Source organism: Aphelocoma coerulescens, unplaced genomic scaffold, assembly GCF_041296385.1.
Source record: "Aphelocoma coerulescens isolate FSJ_1873_10779 unplaced genomic scaffold, UR_Acoe_1.0 HiC_scaffold_83, whole genome shotgun sequence".
In the NCBI taxonomy this organism is placed as follows: domain Eukaryota; kingdom Metazoa; phylum Chordata; class Aves; order Passeriformes; family Corvidae; genus Aphelocoma; species Aphelocoma coerulescens.
Genome location: NW_027184067.1, coordinates 65,557 through 71,019, shown reverse-complemented (window position 1 = coordinate 71,019; position 5,463 = coordinate 65,557).

Sequence of the window (5,463 nt, the reverse complement as noted above, 5' to 3'; positions counted from 1 at the left end):
TTCTCTTCTTGACTCTTTCAACATCAGAGCACATTGGGAGAATTTTCTCCCGAGGTGGGGGCCCTGAATGTGGGCCCATGAGCCAGCTGCAAGGAGGAGGAGAGAGACTACACCTACGGAAGTGTTGGGGTTCCTCCCCCCTGCCATGAGGTCATGGGAGAGGGGACCCTGGGGTAGAGGCATGGCCTGGGCACGGGGTCTCCCTGCTCCCTGCTCACATGTGCCCTAATCCTGTTCAGCACTGCTTATTTTGTGTTGCCCTGTGCCAGGAGGGCCCTGGTTGTGCTGTGATTGCTCAGTTCTTTGGCAGTGCCCCGCCCATGTGGCTGGAGAAGAAAGAGCTCTGAAACTTCTCTCAAGAATGGCTCCCTGTTTCTTTGCACGGGCCTCGCTGTCTATGGATGTTTCAGGAGACCCCACCGAAACACAGAAGGACTCTCAAATTATCCCAGCTTTCTCTGCACAGCGAGAGGTTTTAATATTTAGCATTGTTATCCTTTTCCTGTGTGTTTGTTAAAAAAATAGGTTTTATCTCTTTCACTTTCTTCCCAGGAAAGTTCTTTTTTCCAAAACCTGGTGGGGGAGGGCTGGGTGTAACCTGCCTTCTATCAGAGGATATTTTCCTCCACATTTGTCCAAACCGGCACAGCCTGTCCTTTCCTGGGTCTCTGTTGCAGATGGAAGCTGCTGGTGCCATTGTCAGCTTGAAGCCCTCTTTTGATGCAAGCAGATGTTGCCAGGTGTGTTCAGCAGCTGTTGCTCAATGCTTATGCCAAGCTATTGTGTTCCTCATGGAACCAAGGAGCCATTGTGACACTGCAGGGGCTGATGGCATCAAGGAGGCAATTGTGACAGTACAGAACCTCCTAGAAACAAGGCTCCATTGTGACACCGTGGGGAATCATGGAATCAAGGAGCCCATTGTGACACGGCTGCAGGGAACCAATGGTCCATGGTTACATGGCGGATTCAAGAAGAGCACGGTGACACCACGCAACATCACGGAACCATAGGTCCATTGTGACACAGCGGGGCCTCATGGAAACAAGGGGACCATTGTGGCAAAGCAGGGCCTAATGGAAGCATGGAGGGCATTGTGACACTAAGGAAACTCCTGGAACCAAGATGACCACTGGCACATAGTGGAACCTCATGGAAGCAAGCCTCCACGATGGTTTTGGAGGGCCTCAGGGACCACAGGACCCATTGTGACACAGCAGGACCTGGTGGAACCAAGGAGCCTTTGTGATACTCCAGATCCACATGGAAGCCAGGGTGCACTGAGACACAGCGGGGCCTTGTTGGAACCAAAGACACCTCTGCAAAAAGCAGGCTAGCTCATAGAAGCAAGGAGTCCATTGTTACAACATCAAACCTATGGAAGCAAGGGACCATTGTGACACTGCGGGGCCTCATGGAACCAATTGTCCATGATGACAGTGCGGATCAAAGGAGACCATGGTGACACTGCGGAACCTGATGGAACCAAGGAGCCATTGTGACACAGTGGGGCCTCATGGAATCAAGGAGACCATTGTGACCCAGGTGTTGCATGGGAAGGCAAGGAGCCATTGTGACACTTTGGGCTTCTTCCCTTGAGCTCTGCAGCTGGCTGTCCCAGCCCAGCGCACCATGTGCCACCTGCTCTCCTCAGGGCTCTGCCTGCACACAGCCCCAGGAGAAGTTTTCCTGTTTGCAAGGAAAGAATGGAAAAGCCGGAGCAGGTTTCCTAAACAACAAACCCCACTCAGGAGCCACATGCTCAGTACAGGCTGCCTGGAACGATGTCCCCTTTCTACAAGGGTCAGTGTGAGCAGGAATGAATGATCTCTGGGAGCAGAATTCTCGGAGTCTTTCCACTGAATTCTCTGTCCCTGTGTCTTGGGGTGACTTTATCATGTGTATCCCCTATTGCTGCTCTATGCCCAGAAGTGAACTTTGTGCATTTCTGTGCCTTTCAACTGAGCCTGAGAGGGGGGAGAGGAAAAAAAACCGGACAAACTTCTCAGAGCGTTTGTTCAAGGACACACATACACACTCCTCTGCATCCTGCTTGCAGCAAGAGCAGAGGGAAGCAACTTTGTTTCTTTTTAGCCAGTTTTCAGCTCCTTTTCTCTGGGGGGAGATGGAGAGTTGAACTTTGTTTTCCTGGGACTTCGGGGGTTTTTTTTCCCTTCTTCTCTTCTTGACTCTTTCAACATCAGAGCACATTGGGAGAATTTTCTCCCGAGGTGGGGGCCCTGAATGTGGGCCCATGAGCCAGCTGCAAGGAGGAGGAGAGAGACTACACCTACGGAAGTGTTGGGGTTCCTCCCCCCTGCCATGAGGTCATGGGAGAGGGGACCCTGGGGTAGAGGCATGGCCTGGGCACGGGGTCTCCCTGCTCCCTGCTCACATGTGCCCTAATCCTGTTCAGCACTGCTTATTTTGTGTTGCCCTGTGCCAGGAGGGCCCTGGTTGTGCTGTGATTGCTCAGTTCTTTGGCAGTGCCCCGCCCATGTGGCTGGAGAAGAAAGAGCTCTGAAACTTCTCTCAAGAATGGCTCCCTGTTTCTTTGCACGGGCCTCGCTGTCTATGGATGTTTCAGGAGACCCCACCGAAACACAGAAGGACTCTCAAATTATCCCAGCTTTCTCTGCACAGCGAGAGGTTTTAATATTTAGCATTGTTATCCTTTTCCTGTGTGTTTGTTAAAAAAATAGGTTTTATCTCTTTCACTTTCTTCCCAGGAAAGTTCTTTTTTCCAAAAACCTGGTGGGGGAGGGCTGGGTGTAACCTGCCTTCTATCAGAGGATATTTTCCTCCACATTTGTCCAAACCGGCACAGCCTGTCCTTTCCTGGGTCTCTGTTGCAGATGGAAGCTGCTGGTGCCATTGTCAGCTTGAAGCCCTCTTTTGATGCAAGCAGATGTTGCCAGGTGTGTTCAGCAGCTGTTGCTCAATGCTTATGCCAAGCTATTGTGTTCCTCATGGAACCAAGGAGCCATTGTGACACTGCAGGGGCTGATGGCATCAAGGAGGCAATTGTGACAGTACAGAACCTCCTAGAAACAAGGCTCCATTGTGACACCGTGGGGAATCATGGAATCAAGGAGCCCATTGTGACACTGCCAGGCCGCATGGAACCAATGGTCCATGGTTACATGGCGGATTCAAGAAGAGCACGGTGACACCACGCAACATCACGGAACCATAGGTCCATTGTGACACAGCGGGGCCTCATGGAAACAAGGGGACCATTGTGGCAAAGCAGGGCCTAATGGAAGCATGGAGGGCATTGTGACACTAAGGAAACTCCTGGAACCAAGATGACCACTGGCACATAGTGGAACCTCATGGAAGCAAGCCTCCACGATGGTTTTGGAGGGCCTCAGGGACCACAGGACCCATTGTGACACAGCAGGACCTGGTGGAACCAAGGAGCCTTTGTGATACTCCAGATCCACATGGAAGCCAGGGTGCACTGAGACACAGCGGGGCCTTGTTGGAACCAAAGACACCTCTGCAAAAAGCAGGCTAGCTCATAGAAGCAAGGAGTCCATTGTTACAACATCAAACCTATGGAAGCAAGGGACCATTGTGACACTGCGGGGCCTCATGGAACCAATTGTCCATGATGACAGTGCGGATCAAAGGAGACCATGGTGACACTGCGGAACCTGATGGAACCAAGGAGCCATTGTGACACAGTGGGGCCTCATGGAATCAAGGAGACCATTGTGACCCAGGTGTTGCATGGGAAGGCAAGGAGCCATTGTGACACTTTGGGCTTCTTCCCTTGAGCTCTGCAGCTGGCTGTCCCAGCCCAGCGCACCATGTGCCACCTGCTCTCCTCAGGGCTCTGCCTGCACACAGCCCCAGGAGAAGTTTTCCTGTTTGCAAGGAAAGAATGGAAAAGCCGGAGCAGGTTTCCTAAACAACAAACCCCACTCAGGAGCCACATGCTCAGTACAGGCTGCCTGGAACGATGTCCCCTTTCTACAAGGGTCAGTGTGAGCAGGAATGATCTCTGGGAGCAGAATTCTCGGAGTCTTTCCACTGAATTCTCTGTCCCTGTGTCTTGGGGTGACTTTATCATGTGTATCCCCTATTGCTGCTCTATGCCCAGAAGTGAACTTTGTGCATTTCTGTGCCTTTCAACTGAGCCTGAGAGGGGGGAGAGGAAAAAAAACCGGACAAACTTCTCAGAGCGTTTGTTCAAGGACACACATACACACTCCTCTGCATCCTGCTTGCAGCAAGAGCAGAGGGAAGCAACTTTGTTTCTTTTTAGCCAGTTTTCAGCTCCTTTTCTCTGGGGGGAGATGGAGAGTTGAACTTTGTTTTCCTGGGACTTCGGGGGTTTTTTTTCCCTTCTTCTCTTCTTGACTCTTTCAACATCAGAGCACATTGGGAGAATTTTCTCCCGAGGTGGGGGCCCTGAATGTGGGCCCATGAGCCAGCTGCAAGGAGGAGGAGAGAGACTACACCTACGGAAGTGTTGGGGTTCCTCCCCCCTGCCATGAGGTCATGGGAGAGGGGACCCTGGGGTAGAGGCATGGCCTGGGCACGGGGTCTCCCTGCTCCCTGCTCACATGTGCCCTAATCCTGTTCAGCACTGCTTATTTTGTGTTGCCCTGTGCGAGGAGGGCCCTGGTTGTGCTGTGATTGCTCAGTTCTTTGGCAGTGCCCCGCCCATGTGGCTGGAGAAGAAAGAGCTCTGAAACTTCTCTCAAGAATCGCTCCCTGTTTCTTTGCACGGGCCTCGCTGTCTATGGATGTTTCAGGAGACCCCACCGAAACACAGAAGGACTCTCAAATTATCCCAGCTTTCTCTGCACAGCGAGAGGTTTTAATATTTAGCATTGTTATCCTTTTCCTGTGTGTTTGTTAAAAAAATAGGTTTTATCTCTTTCACTTTCTTCCCAGGAAAGTTCTTTTTTCCAAAAACCTGGTGGGGGAGGGCTGGGTGTAACCTGCCTTCTATCAGAGGATATTTTCCTCCACATTTGTCCAAACCGGCACAGCCTGTCCTTTCCTGGGTCTCTGTTGCAGATGGAAGCTGCTGGTGCCATTGTCAGCTTGAAGCCCTCTTTTGATGCAAGCAGATGTTGCCAGGTGTGTTCAGCAGCTGTTGCTCAATGCTTATGCCAAGCTATTGTGTTCCTCATGGAACCAAGGAGCCATTGTGACACTGCAGGGGCTGATGGCATCAAGGAGGCAATTGTGACAGTACAGAACCTCCTAGAAACAAGGCTCCATTGTGACACCGTGGGGAATCATGGAATCAAGGAGCCCATTGTGACACGGCTGCATGGAACCAATGGTCCATGGTTACATGGCGGATTCAAGAAGAGCACGGTGACACCACGCAACATCACGGAACCATAGGTCCATTGTGACACAGCGGGGCCTCATGGAAACAAGGGGACCATTGTGGCAAAGCAGGGCCTAATGGAAGCATGGAGGGCATTGTGACACTAA